This window comes from Nomascus leucogenys, chromosome 17 (assembly GCF_006542625.1).
Source record: "Nomascus leucogenys isolate Asia chromosome 17, Asia_NLE_v1, whole genome shotgun sequence".
NCBI lineage: Eukaryota > Metazoa > Chordata > Mammalia > Primates > Hylobatidae > Nomascus > Nomascus leucogenys.
The window spans coordinates 9652090-9673292 of NC_044397.1; the positions used below are offsets into that span (position 1 = coordinate 9652090).

Consider the following 21203-nt stretch of genomic DNA (forward strand, 5'->3'; position numbering starts at 1 on the left):
TGAACCAGAGTTTGTACTAAGGATATTCCAACTGCTTTATTTCCTACTCTGTTTAGTCTGGGGATTGAAAAAGGATTACATTTTGAGGGGGTTGGTCCCTATTGACCTATCCTGTGTAGCTTAGATTTTAATTTGAATCATCTGGTTCTCTTTCTTTCTCTCAGGCAATGTCACTATCTCTCTTTGTTTAATTATGGGGTGACTCAAGAAAGCAAAGGAAGAGGAGCAGCAGACTGGGTTTCCTGGGGAAGGAATGGCAGGTCATGGCTGGCTTTTATAAGTAAGTTCCTAGGTAAGAAGTGGCACAAGAATATAGAGAGAATTAGGAAATTTAATTTTAGAAGAGACCAAAGGAAAAAAAAATCCATCCCAGCTGCTTTGTCTTATAACTGAAAACTCTCTAATGGCCAAAGTTGAAGAAACTTGCCTATGGTCCCAAAGTCCTTAGAATCCCAGGCTCCAACCCTTCATGCTAAAAACTCCCAATAAATTAGGTATCGATGGGACGTATCTCAAAATAATAAGAGCTATCTGTGACAGACCCACAGCCAATATCATACTGAATGGGCAAAAACTGGAAGCATTCCCTTTGAAAACTGGCATAAGACAGGGATGCCCTCTCTCACCGCTCCTATTCAACATATTGTTGGAAGTTCTGGCCACAGCAATCAGGCAGGAGAAGGAAATAAAGGATATTCAATTAGGAAAAGAGGAAGTCAAATTGTCCCTGTTTGCAGATGACATGATTGTATATCTAGAAAACCCCATTGTCTCAGCCCAAAATCTCCTTAAGCTGATAGGCAACTTCAGCAAAGTCTCAGGATACAAAATCAGTGTGCAAAAATCACAAGCATTCTTATACACCAATAACAGACAGAGAGCCAAATCATGAGTGAACTCCCATTCACAATTGCTTCAAAGAGAATAAAATACCTAGGAATCCAACTTACAAGGGACGTGAAGGACCTCTTCAAGGAGAACTACAAACCACTGCTCAATGAAATAAAAGAGGATACAAACAAATGGAAGAACATTCCATGCTCATGGGTTGGAAGAATCAATATTGTGAAAATGGCCATACCGCCCAAGGTAATTTATAGATTCAGTGCCATCCCCATCAAGCTACCAATGACTTTCTTTACAGAATTGGAAAAAAACTACTTTAAAGTTCATATGGAACCAAAAAAGAGCCCACATTGCCAAGTCAGTCCTAAGCCAAAAGAACAAAGCTGGAGGCATCACACTACCTGACTTCAAACTATCCTACAAGGCTACAGTAACCAAAACAGCATGGTACTGGTACCAAAACAGAGACATAGACCAATGGAACAGAACAGAGTCCTCAGAAATAATGCCGCATATCTACAACTATCTGATCTTTGACAAACCTGACGAAAACAAGCAATGGGGAAAGGATTCCCTATTTAATAAATGGTGCTGGGAAAACTGGCTAGCCATATGTAGAAAGCTGAAACTGGATCCCTTCCTTACACCTTATACAAAAATTAATTCAAGATGGATTACATGTTAGACCTAAAACCATAAAAATCCTAGAAGAAAACCTAGGCAATACCATTCAGGACATAGGCATGGGCAAGGACTTCATGTCTAAAACACCAAAAGCAATGGCAACAAAAGCCAAAATTGACAAATGGGATCTAATTAAACTAAAGAGCTTCTGCACAGCAAAAGAAACTACCATCAGAGTGAACAGGCAACCTACAGAATGGGAGAAAATTTTTGCAATCAACTCATCTGACAAAGGGCTAATATCCAGAATCTACAATGAACTCCAACAAATTTACAAGAAAAAAAAGAAACCCATCAACAAGTGGGCGAAGAATATGAACAGACACTTCTCAAAAGAAGACATTTATGCAGCCAAAAGACACATGAAAAAATGCTCATCATCACTGGCCGTCAGAGAAATGCAAATCAAAACCACAGTGAGATACCATCTCACACCATTTAGAATGGCCATCATTAAAAAGTCAGGAAACAACAGGTGCTGGAGAGGATGTGGAGAAATAGGAACACTTTTACACTGTTGGTGGGACTGTAAACTAGTTCAACCATTGTGGAAGTCAGTGTGGTGATTCCTCGGGGATCTAGAACTAGAAATACCATTTGACCCAGCCATCCCATTACTGGGTATATACCCAAAGGATTATAAATCATGCTGCAATAAAGACACATGCACACGGATGTTTACTGCGGCACTATTCACAATAGCAAAGACTTGGAACCAACCCAGATGTCCAACAATGACAGACTGGAATAAGAAAATGTGGCACATATACACCATGGAATACTATGCAGCCATAAAAAAGGATGAATTCGTGTCCTTTGTAGGGACATGGATGAAGCTGGAAACCATCATTCTCAGCAAACTATTGCAAGGACAAAAAACCAAACACCACATGTTCTCACTCATAGGTGGGAATTGAAAAGTGAGAACACATGGACACAGGAAGGGGAACATCACACACCGGGGCCTGTTGTGGGGTGGGGGGAGCAGGGAGGGATAGCATTAGGAGATATACCTAGTGTTAAATGACGAGTTACTGGGCGCAGCACACCACCATGGCACATGTATACATATGTAACCTGCACATTATGCACATGTATCCTAAAACTTAAAGTATAATAATTAAAAAAAAAAAAAAAGAATCCCAGGCTCGTGATTCTGCCCTAATTCAGTGTTTTCTTCTACTTATATCACATTGTTTCCTTGTTGGTGTGAAGGCAGATGTTAGAAATATTATTGACTCGGGCCGGCCGTGATGGCTCATGCCTGTAGTCCCAGCACTTCAGGAGGCCGAGACAGGCAGATCACAAGGTCAGGAGTTCGAGACCAGCCTGGCCAATATGGTGAAACCCCGTCTCTATTAAAAATACAGAATGATTAGCTGGGCATGGTGGCACATGCCTGTAATCCCAGCTACTCGGGAGGCTGAAGCAGGAGAATTGCCTGAACCCAGGAGGCGGAGGTTGCAGTGAGTCAAGATCACGCCACTACACTCCAGCCTGGGTTACAGAGTGAGACTCTGTCTCAAAAAAAAAAAGAAAAAAAGATTATTGACCCAATAAATTTTAAAGTACTATTAAATTTTTTTTTTTTTTGGTAGACATGGAATCTTACTGTGTTGCCCAGGCTAGTCTCAAACTCCTGGCCTCAAGTGATTCTCCTGCCTTGGCCTCCCAAGGTACTGGGACTACAGGCATGAGCCACTGCATCTGGCCTATGACTCAATTTTAATAGAGTAAAAATATGTCAATAAATAAATAGAGTAAAAACATGTAGGAATCAGTAAAAATCTTACGTGTTTAGGGGCATTAAAATGATTTTTATTTGCTTATATTTGTTTCTTCATCAGAGCATGTTTATCTAACATGTAACCAGGTTATATGTAAATGTACAATGTCTTCATTTCAGCCATCACCTTTTGCCTGGTCTATTACAGTAGATTATGTTTTTAATCTTTGGTTATAATCTGTCAGTGAGGTGGAGGTGGGTGTGTGTTGTAAAGTAAGGTCGAGGAACAGGAAGTTGAGGGTTGAAGAAAAGTACGTGAAATAGACGTACTCCATGACTGATCATTTGTTGGAGGGAGGTGGTCCCTTATGCGGGGCTGATATTTTATAACAGAGCAGAAGCAGTGTTCCCAGAAGAAAGGGGCTGGCATCACACTGTCCAGCTTGGTAGCCACTAACCATATGTGGCTATTTACATTTAAATTAATTAAGTAAAGTTAAAGAAATAGGATACAGTCCTTTGGTTACACTAGCCACATTTCAAGTGCTCAATAATGAACTGTGGCTACGACTGCCTTACAGGATAGTGCAGATACAGACTGTTTCCCTCATCACAGAAAGTTATATGGGGTGGTGCTGGATGTTAATTTCTCGGAAATGTTCAAAGACTGGCTAAATACTATTATAATGGCTGTAAGTAGTGTGAGGCCACCTTTTAATAACATGCAAAGGTATTGCCACTGACTTAGTACAAAAAGGAGACAGTCATCACCTGATTTTTAAAAAATGTTTTGTTTTCACCCTGTGCCTATTTGCAAGCTAGTCAATTCATCTCTTCAGAAGAAGAGTATTCTTGTGTGTGGTGAAACAGATACCCCTGTCGACTTAGGAAGATGGTTTTGAAGTATAAGTTTTTATCTTACTGACTTACCTCATTTTGGAAATGTTCTTGTGATGACTAAACACAGATTCTGTCCAAATGAAACCCAATATTTTCAGAAATATCAAAATGTGTCATTTCTTAAAAAAGATCATTTTAGACTCTTTGGGTTGCATATCGTAGTCAGAATCACTTCAGTTTGTCTTTTATGTTATGAAGAAGGGACTGATTATAAGGTTTAAAAAATGAAATTACAAAGCAGTTCTGAAATTAACCCTAATTAGGAAAAATAATACCAAAATTAATTTCAGTCACTTGAACGGTGAATTTGAATCGTAGTCCCTTCTTTTCCTTTGAGTTAGAAACATTTTGGTATTTTAGTGAGTCAAGGGTTAATAGTTTATCCTAAGTTATAGATCACAAAGCAAGTAAAACATCATTTAAGCGAGTACCTTAATAGAAATTCAAACTCAGCAAGCACTATTTGGGTAGGATACCTGCTCTTTTGGGAGAAGGAATTAATGACTGAGGGGCGGGAAAGAAATCTATGTGGGGAGATTAAATGGGTTTAATTTTGGGCAACTCAGGAACAGTGTGTCCTTTCTCACATTTAGTGTCCCTTGAGTGACCGGAGCTGTAACAGAGAATGTTTTACTATGTAATCCCTTTAAAATTTTTCCTTGTATATGCCCTTTCAAGTTTCTGAAGTCTTAAACCCAGTGCCTGACCTTAAACACCAGTTGTTGTGGAAACGTTTTTAATGTGGCAGCTTTCCTGAGGAGTCGGGTGGCTGAAATAGGACTAGGGAAAAGTGTTTCTGTGTAGTTTCAAAATGTGATCATTAGGATGAACTTAAGAATGGTAATATTTTTGGCATAAGTCAAGATCGGGGCTAGAGTGTTTATCTTTAGTAAAGTAAATACCCATCAGTTGTTTAAAAAGTGACGATCTCTGATCTCTAGGGCCAAGAGATGATGAGCCTCTCAGTTCATCTATAGCTATTTTTCTGATTGTCTTCATAAATGCTGCAAGACTTTCTGAAGGCTATAATTTCATGTCCTGTTCTTTTTTCTTTTTCTTTTTTTTTTTTTTTTTTTTGAGACGGAGTCTCACTCTGTCGCCCAGGCTGGAGTGCAGTGGCGTGATCTCGGCTCACTGCAACCTCCGCCTCCTGGGTTCAAGTGATTCTCCCTGCCTCAGCGTCCTGAGTAGCTGGGATTACAGGCACCTGCCACTATGTCCAGCTAATTTTTTGTATTTTTAGTAGAGATGGGGTTTCACCATGTTGGCCAGGCTGGTCTGAAACTCCTGACCTCGTGATTTGCCTGCCTCGGCTTCCGAAAGTGCCGGGATTACAGGAGTGAGCCACCGCGCCTGGCCTTCATGTCCTGTACTTTAAAGCCCATTCGAAATAGATAATATAGGCAGCTTCGTAACTTATATTTTTGCTTAAACAGTCTTTATGGAAAAGGGGGATAATTGAAGTTCCAGTGACCAAGACAGGTAAAAGTTACAGTTGGGTGCTTGTTTTGTTCGTCTATCATATTAAAAAATGAAATTATTTTTAGCCATATGTAGTTGTTTAAAATTAAGTATTTCCTTGTCTTTTGGAGCTACCTGGAAGAAAGGGAGTGACAAAAATAGGAAAGATGACCTTTATGACTGACCTTAAATTGATCATATCAGAATTTTTATATACAGAAAGTGTTCTTTCCTTCAGGGGATGTGTGGGAGGGTGTCCATTCTTACTTTATAGCTACATTTTATTTTAAATGAAAACTTAGATCTTTTGCCGCAAGCAGGCTGATGTTGCCATCGGAAGACTACTTGAAAATTGTGACGGCAAGTGTGTGATTTGTGACCCCTGTGTGCATCCCTGCACTTTGGTGATGTGATGAGTGTAACTGTGGATCTTACCGGGGCACTGTGTGGTCTGTGGAGGTCCTGGAGTCTCTGATGCCTGTTATTGTAAGGAGTGCACCATCCAGGAGAAGGATAGAGATGGCTGCCCAAAGATTGTCAGTTTGAGGAGCTCTAAGACAGATCTCTTCTATGAACGCCAAAAAATACGGCTTCAAGAAGAGGTGATTGGTGGGTGGCCCCTTCCTCCCCCACCCACATCAAGCTGCTGCAGCTGCCAGAAAAGATGCCTACTACTACCAGCAGAAAGGAAGCAGAGCCCAGAGCATCACCAGGAGTGCCTGCTAGTGTACTGGCACTTTGCCACCCCCTCCTCTCCCTTCACCCAGACACATGGTAGGGATGGAAAAGGATTCTTCACAGAGCACTCTGGCACACTGTATCAGAGAAAAATTGATAGATTAGTTAGTGGTTTTTCTTGAATTCGAGAAGCAAAGATCTGTTCTCCATATTGATATGTTCTCCCTCAACCAAGATCTTCTAAAAAGAAATATATTTTAGTCTTCTGCTTGAGGAGTTGACTGTGAAGCTACGCCCAGTGAGAAACATGTTCTTGCAGCAGCTCTGGTGGCAGCTGTCCTTGAGGAACCTTCAGCGTGTGGTGGGAAGCTATCAGAATAAGAAATGTGGCCATTTAACACTTAACCATTTAACATCTTTTAACACTTGTGCTGGTGTCATGTTATTTTCCTTCTGAGAAATTGGAAATCCTTTCTGTAGTTATTATGTTAATAAAGGTGGTGTTTATTTTCTGGTAAAAAAAAAAATAACAAAAAAAAACTTAGCCATTTCTATCAGTCCTCCTGTGAACAAATGAGACTAATTTTCTAAGGTGACATTAATTTGCTTTTAAAATACTTCAAAAAATGTTTTAAGCAGTGGTATTTGTATTGGAATAAGTATGTAACCTTACAAAATGACTCTTTAGCATGACAGTGCTGTTGTTTACCGTCAGTTTTGTTTACTATTATTTGTAGTAAATTCTGGATCACTATTTCATAGAAGTGATAAGACTGGGACTTGGTTGGAGATTACAGTGAGCTGTTGGCATAGAGGTAGGGATTGCAAAAGTAAAAGCTGATGGTGGCTGAGAGGAGTCTGGTGGCAGAGTGGTGGGTGGGATTCTACAGTCAGGTCTGTGAAGCCAGGGAGAAAATGGATGGGCTCGTTCCAAGGCAAAGACTACTACACAGCAGCAAGAGACCTCAAACCTGAGCAGGCCTGAGAAAGGGGGAGAATAAGAATTTGGGGGCGTTTCCAAGTTTACAATTTGCAGGACTTGACAAGGGGTCAAGGCAAGGGAATTGGTAGGGAGAGTGTAATTTTTCCAAGGATGATTCAGCAGCAGCCTCTTGTTGAGGTAGGTGCCTCTTTTGAAGTTTTGCCATCAAGGGTGCCTCTGACAGACTGAAAGGATAGGTTCTTTCATCATGGATTCTGACATTCCCTGTATCAGCTATCTATAGCTGTGTAACAAAGCACCCCAAAACTTAGTGGCTTAAAGTAAGGACCATTGTACGTGCTTATAATACAAGTTAGCAATTTGGGTTTGGCTGGGCTGGGCATTTCTTCAGTTTGGGGTCAGACCCGTGGTCAGCTTGGTTGGGGCTCTCTTTTAAGATGGTCTCACTCACGTGTTAGGTGGTTGGTGGTGGCTGTTGGCTGGCCCTCACTTTCCACTGATGTCTCATCCTGAAAGAAACTTGCCTGTACTTTGTTTCTTGGCTGCAGCAGTGTTCTAAGATAGTGGGAGTGGAAGCTGCAAGGACTCTTGAGGCCTAGTCTTGGAAAGTCACACAATGCCACTCTGCCACATTCTGTGGGTTAAAGCATATCACAAGGCCAGCTCAAATTCAAAGGGAAAAGAAATAGATTTTTCTACTTTTTGGGAGGAGTGGTAAAATCCCATGGCAGAGGGATATATATACAAGGATGGAAGGAATTCTTATTGCCATTTTGCAAATTCCTTGCCACAGCAGCTCAATTTAGCACAAGGAAGATGAATATACAATGTTTGTCATTCATCTAACTTTTGTTTTTCACACGTGTTAGGGGAAACTATTACCCAACTACCCTTGTGTACACTCTTGTTGTTATAGTGCCATTGATTATAGGTTTTATAGACTAATTTGCTGTGTGAACTAAGCATCAGAGTGATTTTTGCTATGGAAGTGGCTTCAGGAGTGTATCGCTTGCTAAACAATCTAAAGATGTTGATTCCAATGTGATATTTGAAGGGTGAGGGAGGGTGTGTGTGTGTGTAATGCTGATCCTTTTTTAGCCTTGAGGTGTTTTATTCCAGACTGACTTTCTTAAAACTCAACACCACGTTAAAAATATAGATTGTTTGCATGCATATGTATTTGTTTCTCCTGCCACCTACAAGTCATGAGCTAGATTTGTCACAGCCTGAAAAATAACACGTTGTCTGTGCATCACTCAATGTAAAGGTAGGTTTTTGCTTAATTAAGAAAGTTTCTTTACTTTGAAGTCAATCCAGCAATATTTTATTCCCTGTTTCACAGTTTTTCAAAAAGAATTGCTAGCCTATTAGGATGGAAATATTAGAAGCTTTGTAATAGTTACTGACAGAATTACAGAGTTTGCCCCTCTTCATTTTTTTTAGTTCTTGTTTTAGTTTTTTTTTTTTTTTTTTTAGTTTAGAAATAATAGAAGGAAGGGAGATGTACTGTTATACCTTTTATTTATTTATTTATTTATTTTGAGTCAGAGTCTTGCTCTGTCACCCAGGCTGGAATGCAATGGTGCGATGTCAGCTTACTGCAACCTCTGCCTTCTGGGTTTCAAGCAGTTCTCCTGCCTCAGCCTCCAGAGTAGCTGGGATTACAAGGCACCTGCCACTACACCTGGCTAATTTTTGTATTTTTAGTAGAGACGGGTTTTGCCATATTGGCCAGGCTGGTATCTTGGCCAGGCTGGTCTCAAACTCCTGACCTTGTGATCCATCCACCTTGACCTCCCAAAGTGTTGATATTACAGGTGTGAGCCACCGCGCCTGGCCTATTTTACCTTTTATTAAGTCATAAAGTCTTTCTGGTAAAAGCCCTTATCATAAAATATTATATGCTTTTAGATGTGAGAAGAGGGCTAAGTGTTATCTTCATAAAATTAGAGATTTAAAGGCTAAGTGACCTGTTTATTACATTGGAAGACAGGTCTGGACGTGGGATTAGAATTGTGGAGTGTCCTTCCTGTGGCTGGCCTGGGTTCCTTTCTCATGTAAGGAAGAAGCACTGAGAAAAAGATGTTATCTGGATCTCTGAGGTTATTAAAAATTCCAACCTTATTTTATTTATTTATTTATTTGAGATGGAGTTTCACTCTTGTCCAGGCTGGAGTGCAATGGTGCAATCTCGGCTCACTGCAACCTCTGCCTCCTGGTTCAAGTGATTCTCCTGCCTCAGCCTCCTAAGTAGGTGGGATTACAGGCATGTGCCACCACACTAGGCTAACTTTGTATTTTTAATAGAGATGGGGTTTCGCCATGTTGGTCAGGCGGGTCTCAAACCCCTGACCTCAGGTGATCTACCTGCCTCAGCCTCCCAAAGTGCTGGGATTACAGGTGTGAGCCACCGAGCCTGGCCCTATTTTGAACTTCTCAAATATTATACAAACAATAATATAAGGTCATTGTAGAAAATTTATATAACACTGATGAGTGAAAAGGAGGAAAAGTAACCTCATCACCCAAGGCTAGACACTGTTTGAATTCTGATGTAGGAGCATATATTTACATGGCATAGGACTTTAAAAAAGTGTAAATTGATATTTTTAGAAATGTCTACCTTTTTTGTATTCCCAGTACTTTCACATTTAATTTGCTACAGCAAGTAAAATAAACTAGTCTTAGATTAATACTTGCTTGGCAAAAGTGATTTTTTTTCTTGAGATTTTGGCATACACTGATAGACAAGCGTGCCTTATGATTACTGCAAAGTGTGTAAGTGTATTTTTTCTCATACTTAAATGTTTTCAGAATCACAGAATACATCTAATACAATCTACTCTTAATGTCTGTGTTACGATTTAGATTTCTTAGGAGTGTCTATTATACTTTGCCTTTTGTCTTCCAGATACTGCTGGATCACCTTATTCTGATATTTGGCACTTCGTCGATTGGTAGAAAAATCGTTTTGGCCAGGCGCGGTGGCTCACGCCGGTAATCCCAGCACTTTGGGAGGCCGAGGAGGGTGGATCATTAGGTCAGGAGATCGAGACCATCCTGGCTAACACGGTGAAACCCCGTCTCTACTAAAAATACAAAAAATTAGCCGGGCATGGTGGTGGGTGCCTGTAGTCCCAGCTTCTTGGGAGGCTGAGGCAGGAGAATGGTGTGAACCTGGGAGGCGGAGCTTGCAGTGAGCTGAGATTGTGCCATTGCACTGTGAGACTCCGTCTCAAAAATAAATAAATAAAAAAGAAAAATTGTTTTACAAAAAGTTCTGGCACAGAGAGAAGTTAAGAGTCAGTAACTTTCTTACTGTTTGTGGATGTGTTTGAACAGAGTAGTGACTTTTGGATTTCATAGTGACTTTGTATCAAACCTAGAGCTGGCAGCGTGAGGATTTTCTAGATGAGTTAAATATATGGTATCTTTTTGTAGAACTAGCTATGTGATTTCATGCGGATGTGGGAGAAATGAATAGGAATTTAATTTGATGATATAAATATTGAATTTTGTGGTCTTCTAAATTTTAAGGATTTTGTGGTATTTAGAACAAAAGGACAAAATAGCTTTTGGCATGACTAGTCTTTATTTAAAAAGTTTTTTAAGTTACAAATGTATAATATTTGTGAATCAAGTAGATGAAAGTAACTCCCAACTTTCATTGCCCAGAGATGGCCTGTATGGCCACTTTGGTGTGTATCCTTGCAGATGTTTTTCTATGTGTACATCTACATAAAGATTTTTCCAAAATGTAATAATTTTACATGTAATGTGGAAACTATACATATTGTTCTGCAATCTGTAAATTTTACTTCTTCAAAGTAATATATAACTTGGGTATTTTACTTCTGTATATTTTCTGTAAATATTTTTAGTAAAGTATACACATTATAAATATTCACAGCTGTCATTCCAGGCCATTTCTCAGAGATCCATCTCCTTTAAAAATGCCTATTCTGGATCCATTTCTATTCTATGAGTGCAGCTTAATTTACTTAACTAATTCCTTTATTGATGAACTTATTGATTGTTTCCAAGTTTTTATTATTTCTGTGGGATAGATATCCAGAATTTTTGATGGCCAGGGCCAGTAGTATCGCCTTTATACTTTTGATAGATACTGTGAAAATTTCTTCCAGTTGTACTAATTAAATGCTAGCTTATTTGCTCCCATTACTGACTTTAAAGGTAAGAGGGAGCTATAGTGAGAAGGCATCTTGTCTTATTCCCAATTTGACCCAGGCCTAAAATATCTAAGGTCAGGAGAAAATGGTGGGTGGGGTAAGGTGGGGTGGGATGGTTGGGTAATTGTGGATTGGAAAAGAAAAAATTATTGCCTCAGTTTAGGGAACGAAGATTGCATCACTTATGGTCTAAAAAATGAAGTGTGATGAAGTTTATTCCTATGAGCAAATTTATGGAAAGATTTTTTTGAATTGGTGAGAAGTCTGGATTATGGAATATAACAAAATTGGTTAATCTGCCCTTTAGATTGTAAGGAACAGGGACTCACTAAAATTACCCAAATAATGGGGCATTCTTTATAAAGGTAGATGTGGGAATAGGGGGACAGGAATCTCATCCATAATCCTGGGTTTTCTAGCATCCCTGGAAAAGTTGAGGGTCTCGGTCTTGGGAATTGCAGTGAAATGTCTACGTATGGACTGGGAAGTGGATAAGACCTCAGCAGCAGGAAATTTTGGATCCTCACTATTCTGGATCCTCTAACCTTAGTGTAACCGGCCAGTCAGCGTGTGTTTGCTTTGCTCATGCCCACCTGCTTCTCTGGCTGTTTTTACCTGGCTTTCTTATCTACTATCTGTGCATGTCTTCTCTGTCGTTGTTTCTACTTAGTCAGAATTTTGGCTCATTCATAGCTCCTTATGGCCCATCCAGCTTCTCTCTTCTTTCCCTGTTAGCCACAACTATGGCTGCTAATTGCTGGATTCTGTCTTTATTTCCCAATCTTAATCCCAAAGATTGAGAATCTAGTTTTTAGCGAGTCCCTTTGTAGAACACCTGACTGCCCTAAACTCAGACACCCTCCTTGGAGAAGGGTGTAGCATCGGAAGTTCCTGCCTGGGAAGGAATCACAAGTGTGGCAGGCACCACTAGTGAGTGTTTTATGTAATACTGCTCTTAGGTACGTAACTGGTCATGAGACAGAGATGACATGTCACCCCAATCAGCAAAATGTAATCCTGATCTAATGTACTTTCTTTGTTAAAATATATACTTACAATGTGTTTAAAGAGGAGTTTATTGTTTTGAGTCAATAAATAACTTTCTTCCCTGGGAAGAACCTCCCTTTTCCCTTATGGATTGTAAATCGGGAAATCTTATGCCCAGTTTCAGTTGTAAATTGTCTTAAATTCTGAAATAATGATACCCGAATCCTGAGATATGGTCTGGTCTTGCCTTTTCTGCTGGATTTAAAGTACTATGAAGTAGCTCATCCTGTTTATGTAATGGTGATAAAATTCTGAAAAATATACCTGGAACCTGATACATTTTGAGGAACTAACTTTCCTGTGTCAACAGTTTTCTCAGCAGTATCTTCTCCATGGATATTGAGGCAGAATCTGATCCTCTCAAATTTTATGATGTATTTGGTGGTCCAGTGTTTCAGAGATGCAAGTTTGTTAATATCCTCTGGAAGATTTCTCAAGGTTGCTTTGTTTTCCTCTTGAGGGTCACTATTAAGTATCCCTTTTTTCCCTGTTCTCTTCCTCCTGAACCCCATTCTGCTTCACTTTCAAAACGATGGCTAGAGGGTTGGATGTGTCAGTGATCATGAACTGCTGAGTCCTAAACTTTGGTGTCTGTTTCCCTCAGAACCTCAAAGGGCAGTTTCCCTGCGACTTTTTAAAATGAGAACTATGTTCATAAAGTGCTGTCTTAGTTTCAGATCACTTGAAATGTAATCTGATTTGAGAGGCAGTGTTTAAGCTCCTGTTTACCAAAAGGCTGTTTGGATTATCATTTTGCAGGAATTGTTGCTGGGTAAAAGACAAATGAACAACGTACTCAGAAGAGATGACCAAATGGTCTGATTTCATATTGGAAGTTTTCTTCTGGTGGTCTTGAATCTGCGTTTTAATCTCCTTAAAAATGCCTTTTTAGCACATAAGCAAAATTGAACATTATTATTTTATTAAAAACTATGCAGTGCTCCTTATTAGTTAGGAGAAAAATCTCTTAAATTCTTTTTGGTAAGGACATGTGTAATTTAAGGCTTTCATTTTGACAGCCTGGTTTCAGCTGACAGGTATGTTAATCTCTATTTGATTGCTTTGGTGAGGAGTTGAAAATCACCTAATGCCTGGCTTAGTGTGCATTTGTAAATGCGCTTTCTTTTGGTTTTCATTTCATGCAATAATGAAATGAGTTTTCCTACTGTTATTTTATTATAGATTGATGGTTTATCTGATTAGCAGATTTAAATAAACAGTTGAACCATATTCCCTTTGACTATGTCCCCTTGTTTATCCTTTTTTTTTTTTAATGCTGATGGGTCTTTATAAGCATTATTATCAGCATTATTATCAGTACATATGTATGTATAGAGCCTCTTCATCAGTTATCTTGTAGCATAACAGTGTTCTAAGAAAGCGACTTTTTTTTTTTTTAAGTTTAAGAATTTCCTATTCTTTTCTATTTTGGTTTAATTTTCATTACACTCTTTTCTTTCTTCCCTTATAAGTGGCAAAGTTTATGTGAATATGATTATATATAGAACATATGACTATATATAATCTTTTTTTATATTTACAGAGGCAAAAGATATATTTGTGTTTATGTGTGTAAAGTAACACGTGACAAAAGAAAAATCATGTGTAATAGAAGTAATTTGACTCTGGGGAGAATTTTACTTTATGTTTTGAGGGTAGAATAAGCTTTAGAAAAAATATTCAAAGTCAAAATTCTGGGAGGGATTTTTTCCTCCATACCAGGAGGACTTTTAAAAGGAATTCAAGTCCACCAGATAATTCTGATACAAACACTTATGGGGCACCTGCTGTGTGCCAAGGACTGGACCAGTTACTCAGCATACTTGATGCCTGATCCTTTCCTCATTCCTGTGAGGGTTGGTGTGATTATCTCAGTTTTACAAATCAGGAGGCAGAGACTTGGATGATCACAGTCTGTTGAAGGTCACGCAGCTGGATCTGAACCTAGTCTTGGCTGTTTGCAAAGCCCTCACCCTTGCTGTGGTCCTCTTTGCCTCCTCTACTTTTGCTGTCTGACCTAGCTTTACAATTCTCAAACTTCAGGACAAGAAGTGAATTTCTTTTTTTTGAGACAGAGTCTCACTCTGTCACCCAGGCTAGAGTGCAGTGGCGCAATCTCGGCTCACCGCAACTTCCGCCTCCTGGTTCAAGCAATTCTCCTGCCTTGCCCTCCTGATTAGCTGGCACGTGCTAATTAGGTGGCACGTGCCACCACACCTGGCTAATTTTTTAGTATTTTTAGTAAAAACAGGGTTTCACCATGTTGGCCAGGCTGGTCTTGAACTCCTGACTTCAAGTGATCCGCCTGCCTCGGCCTCCCAAAGTGCTGAGATTACAGGCATGAGCCACCGTGCCTGGCCAAGAAGTGAATTTCTAGAAGAAAGGTCCCTATTTTTAAAGTAGCATCACTTGGCAATTGGAGGAAACTCCAGGCAGACCCTGGTTCAGAGCCCAGTGGCATCATTTGCTAGCTTTGTGACTGAGAGCCAGTTACTTGGCCTCAGTGTGTTTTGTGGTGTTTCAGCACCAAATCTGGACCATCATATTGGCCTTGCAGAGTTGTTTTAAGGATTAAAGATCGTGAATGTGCAATACATAGTAAATGGCGATGATGATTATGATAATAGCAGTTAGCACTGAGGAGTTGTTATTACTTGTCAGCTCCTGGGCTAAATGCATTTCATATTTAGCTCATTTAGTCCATACAACAACCCAGTGGACAGGTATTATTGTCTCTGTTTTACGTGGAAAGAACTCAGTGTGTGAAGTCTCTTGTTATTTATATTTTCCACATCAGTGTACCCTTCCATTGGTATGGCTAATTGAGAATTCACCCACTAGAGAATTCACTGTCATTCAATAAACATTAATTAAGCACCTCCTATAGGGTAATTAAGATAGATAAAAGTTCTCTTTTCAAACCTTATATTTTAGTGATCACTTTTTACCTATTTATCCTTTAACTGGTTTTATTTGTGGCGTTAAAAAAGGATTAATCTTATGGTAGCTTAAGCACTTAAACATTTCACATACAGGGAAATCATGAACGGAAATGCTTACATTCCAAACCACTTTTTATGTGTCTTCAAAATAATTAATGCTACTACATTGGTAAAAAGGCTCAGAAGATATGAGGAGATGAGGAATCTTCTAAAAATACCCTCTTACTACTCCTCTCATTCTTTCTTCCATCACACAAAGTACCTAAAAATGCAATTGATAAAATAAGTTGCATAAAGCAGCAATCCTCATGGCCTGTCATCTCTCCAGAGCAATGGTGGGGACATTGGGAGGTTTAGAAAAGTTATTAGCATTAAGGCTAAAGTGCTGACAGCTGAAAAGAGCACAGAGGAATTCTGGCAGTGGACTCACAGTTCATTATAGCAGGGAGAGAGATTCCTACACGAAGTGAAAACACTGTAGGGTTTCGCTCATGTGCTTCCCACCATTGAAACCAGACTGGAATATTCAGCCAAAACAGCAGACTGTTAGACATTTAAAAGAAGGAAAAAAGATGCAAATACACTACTCTATAAACATGCCTGTCATCTCCTGGCTGGTAGTGCAAGGCACCATGTGGATTAGGAAAGTTCTTCCTTCCATGTTAGAGAAAGTGGAACCATACTTGTTAAATTGTGAAACAGGGTGGGAAGAGTGGAGAGTCTGTTCTTTAGAAAGACCTGAGCAACTGTGAGCTGGCTGAAGGTCAGAATTTAAATCTCCCTGCTTTTTCTTGACTGGACGATGGGTTAATTATCCTCCATCTCTTTATTCGGTCTTTGTTGCGCTCCGGTCAGTGCCAGCGTTGCTACATGTTGGTGATCCAAAGAAGAAGCGCCCTTTGTGGTCTGACCTTGAGGAACTTGGAAAGTCTGCAGGAAAGAAACAAACAGGGAAATGATTATACCCTGTGAGGTAATTCTCTGGTGGAGGTGTGGTAACTAATCATTCCATCTCCAAAGTCCTTCTGTCTTTCGTCAGTAGCATGTTATATAGTTGTACTGTTGATCCTAAAGGAAGGGATTTCAATTCCAACTTAGAAATTCCAGCCATCTACTCTGTCTTGCAGACTAATTTTCTTGTTCCCGGATAGACTAGTAGTGAGAGACAGGACTAATGTTTTCATACAACTTTGCAATTTTGTTCATAAAAAGTTTTTGAAGTTTAGTGCTGCCTATACAAGCATGGGTTAAATGCTAACAGTAACTGAATATACGTGTAAGTGTGTGTGAATTTGTTTTTTGATATGCATGTATTAACATCATGTTCTAGCTTGTATGTAAACTCTGGACTCTGAGACAATGTTTAAACTTTCAACAAGGAAGAGAAATAACGAAAAGAAGCAATGGTTTTTTTTTTGTACCCAGTAACTAAATTTACCATTGTTCTAAGAACTCGACAAATGACCACAGGATGTGAATTTAATCAAGTTGTGCCTTTGAACAAAGGTATCCTGGTTATAGTGGAATTTTTTACTTCCTATCATCCTGCTCATGTGTTCACTTTCCTGCCTTTTCTGAAATCACCAGCAGTTCGGTATGACTTAACCAACTAAATGAATTACTGCAATGCAAAAGAAACCAACCCAGGAAACAAAAGGAATCACCATTATTTCTGACTCTGTCTCCTAGATCAGCATTCGAAGCCAAAGATTTCTACCTTTTACTGGAAAAATACTAAATGAAGTGACTCACTTTAAAAAAATGACCCCTGCAGTGCAACCTAGATTTAATTGAAGGTGGTATTTAACTGAAGGTGAGGGCAGTGTGTATAATTTTAATCTCCTCAGTCGGACACATGTTCAATTATATTATCTTTGACAAAAAACTGGAGAACTGTTAGGAACCAAAATTTCCCTAGAAATATTGCCTTTGATTTTATGGAATATTTTTCTTGATGCAGTTGAAATGGCTTGCCTTTGATTTTGACATCTCTTTTGGCATTGACTATACATGTCATCTCTTTGGGAGAGGAGAGCTGTATCCATGTTGTTAGTCATCTCTTCCACCTATCAGTGCTGTATTAATCGCTGCTCTGCCAAGTACTTTTTACATGCACATCTCATTTAATATTGATATTAAGCCAATGAAGAAAATGAAGCCGAAGATTTAAAATATTTGCTAGGGTCAAATTGAGTTTCTCGCTCTCCGGAGTCTGTAAATCCCCTCTTAACCATTATGCTGTGCTGCTTAGAGTGGTTTTCTCTTTGCCCCGGAGAACTCTCAGTAGATAAACCAACAGCATATTCATTCAGTACATGTGTGTTGCTTCTCAGCAGAGAACTTCTCAGCTTTGTTGGGCATTTGTTGCTGTTGCTAATTGAGTTGTTTAGTTTCCTTTCATTATTGGCACATGCTTGTGATCCCAGCACTTTGGAGGCTGAGGCAGGAGGATCGCTTGAGGTCAGCAGTTTAAGACCAGCCTAGGCAACATAGTGAGACCTTTATCTCTATTTATAAATGTATATATTATTCACATTAAAATTTGTTAGCAAAGAACAACTTTGATTATCATCATTATTCAAATACTCAAGCAAAGGAAGGCTCTTCATCTCTTTCCTTGGACAGTACCTCATAGCATGCCATTATGTTTCAAGGTTCGTTCTATAGTAAGATGAGCAAATAATGCTTGGATGATAAAGTTTAAAGTAAACTTGTAAATCGAAGTTTGCAAAAAAAAGAGAAAAACTAGATGAAAGCAAGAAAAGTAGGTTAAAGGAACTTGATGTCTCGTTTTTAATATCAAGGTAACTTGTGAGGGCCTGGAAGGGATCTATCAAGTTGTGAACACTGTCTCATCTTTTTATTTATTTATTTTTTTAAATTTTTTTCTTTCCAAAATTTAAAAAAAGAATTTTATTTTATGTCTCATCTTTTTAAATGGTGATTCTAATAAATGGCTTTTTTAGTTTCTAAACCTGGACCATTAGACAACACTGAGATTGGTAGGAGAACAATTGTGAGACCAGAGTTTTGTTGCATTGAGAGGAGTGCTTGCTTGCCCCAGACCACTTGGAGAGAAAGTCAGGAATGGGTTGGATATGTTTTCTTTTTCTTTAGCTAAGGGCATCTGTCTGACTGGCATTGGGTTTGGACAATAGAGGGATAGAGGAGACCTACACACAACTCTCTGTGATTTAGTAGGAGGGAAGGAAGTAAAAGAAGTCACAGAAAAGCCTCCCTCTCCCTGAGAAAGTGGACAGAGAGAGACCTCTTCCATCCAGGGTAGGAAGTCCCCATAGTACCTGACTTATCTGTATTCTGCTAGGCTTTTGAGCAGTAAATTGAGAGTTAAGTGTATGTGGAAAGTATCTGAACACACCGAAAATATCTGAAGATTTTTTTTTTTTTTTGGAAACAGAGTCTCACTCCGTCACGCAGGCTGGAGTGCAGTGGCGCAATCTTGGCTCACTGCAACCTCCACCTCCTGAGTTCAAGCGATTCTCCTGCCTCAGCCTCCGGAGTAGCTGGGATTACAGGCGTGAGCCACCACGCCTGGTCCCCTGCCTACTTTTTAGAGTGCTATCATCTCACTTTTTCTTCCTTAATATGCAAGTTATGTGAATCTTTCAAGGTTCAATCTAAATGCCCACCCCAAATTCTTGATTCATATGATTCTTAGGGAAAATCACCTGTAGCTGTGTAATGTAGCAGCTTGGGCATAATTATAGCTTATTTCCTCTGGTAGCTTTTTAAGTTCCTGAAGAATAAGAAGCTTGCCTGTCCTGAGTTTTCTGTAGTGAGTAAGATTTAACACGGTTCATACCACTAGTTGGGAGCTGGTTGTTATTTGTTGAATGGATGCATGAACTTCTGTCAATCTTTTGATTCTCCTAATAGCTTTCTCTGTGTTTAATTGAGGCTTTCCCCACGTCTTTTTCAGAGTCTAGACCTTTTGGAATCTGCTTTTATTTCTTACACTTGATTTTTTTGGGGGTGGGGGAGGAGTGTATTCTGTGTTCTTCTCTTTGCTCTCTATGGCCGGAATTACTTTTGGAAAGATGTGACACTGTTTCGATTTTTTCTCTGAGCCTTTTTACTCAGACAAAATCACGGGAGTTTCTCTCAGGACAGTCATGTTCTTTAGGTGACTTGACCCTTGCTCTAGCAAATCTACCTTGGTTGAGCATTCGGCTAGGAGAAGTGGGAGAGTAGTTGACGCAAATACCGCTGTCCTATGACCTGACCCTGGTATGCATGGTGCTGTGCCCTACGGTCACTATTTTTGATGGTAGGACTTTGTCCAGTCAACTTAGCGGAAAAGATCATACATGTTGAACACTGCAAAAGTGAACTTTCCCAAGATATTCTTTTGGGGAATTTTCTGAGCTTTTGTGGTTCTTTACAAGTTACTTGTCTAATTTGTACATTCACCTCTGCTGTCCCATGGGCCTTGGCAAGTGACAGCTGCAGTGCCGATGTTTCAGAGTAGAGAAGCTTTGTTAGAGCACGGGGTTATCTGGGAACTCTCTTCCAATTTATGTGGTCTAGTTCTGTTTAAATTCTTTCTCCATTACAATTCCCGTTAGCAAAAGTTATGCCAGTAATTTCCATTTATTGCCTCCTTAATGGTGACATGGTGTTAAAAGATGTTTATATGATCCTACATATCTTAGTACTTTCAAAATAAAGAGACTTTTAGTGATTTACTGCTAGGAGGCTATTTCTGTCTAAATCATGATAACATGGACGTGATCTTAGAATTGGTAGTTATGCTTTTTTCTTCCTCCCCTCCATAGGACATTATGTTTCTAGGGCTGGCTTTGACTATTAAATATGTATACAGTCAGTCCTCCATGTCCATGGCTTCTGCATTTGTGGATTCAGTTAACTGTAGATTGAAAATATTTGGAAAAAAATGGATGATTGCATCTGTACTGAACATGTACAGACTTTTTTCCTTGCCATTATTTCCTAAACGTTATAGTGTTAACAACTATTTACAGAGCATTTACATTGCCTTAGGTATTACTCTAGACATGATTAAAGTATACAGGAAGATATGCATAGGTTATATGCAAATACTACATCGTTTTATACAAGGTTCTTGTATAAAATCCATGAATTTTGGTACCAATCCAAAATTGGTACCAATCCCCCACGAATACTGAGGGACAACTGCATATATTTTTTCTTTTGTGGGATGTGGGGCCAAGGATAGGATAATCTGTGATCCTCACATAATAAAAATATTCTGAAATGTCAGTTTATATGATTCTTTGATTTTTCCAGATCTATATTTCCGTGGTATAGGAAGGTAATAAAGGTTATGATAAAGAAACAGAGTATTCCCCTTCCTGCATCCGGATACTGGCCTTTTTCTGATTGATAGAAATCGGGGTTTTCTAATTCATGCTGAATCTGAATCTCCTCCTCCAACAGTGAAGGTCCATAGGAAATTCTACCAGGTGGATCTGTAATGGAACGTGTTCCCTGTGTGACTTAAGGAATTCAGACTCATTACTTTCTAGGCACCCTTGGTGGAATGTTCTTCAATAACATGGGAGAGTGGGATGCTTTTGAAGACACAGGTAGAGCTGCAGGGAAACACATAATCACTGATTTTCGTGTTGTGAGTTTATTCACATCATAAGATGATGGCTCGTGGAAATACAATCCTGGCAGGTCTGAGCAGTCTCCTTTTCCCAACAGAGCATGTCTGCTTCTGCTGAGAACCTAGGACTGGAGCTCACCATATTCCAACCAGTGCCCCTCTGGGCTCCTGGGCT

General features: G+C 39.4%; 1 protein-coding gene and 1 pseudogene across 2 annotated transcripts in view; both read left to right on the top strand.

Annotated features, from left to right (window-relative positions):
• Nucleotides 1-21203, top strand: part of STK39 (serine/threonine kinase 39) — a 295573-nt gene that overhangs the window by 9660 nt on the left and 264710 nt on the right. The window contains exon 1 of one of the 2 annotated variants that reach the window (XM_030795817.1): nucleotides 16344-16390. The exons of the other annotated variant lie outside the window; for it this stretch is intronic. The gene's annotated coding sequence lies outside the window, so the exon portion shown is untranslated. Of the gene's footprint in view, nucleotides 1-16343; nucleotides 16391-21203 lie in introns of those variants that run through there. 2 annotated transcript variants of the gene reach the window in all.
• On the top strand, nucleotides 3913-6223 carry LOC100599019 (annotated as a pseudogene).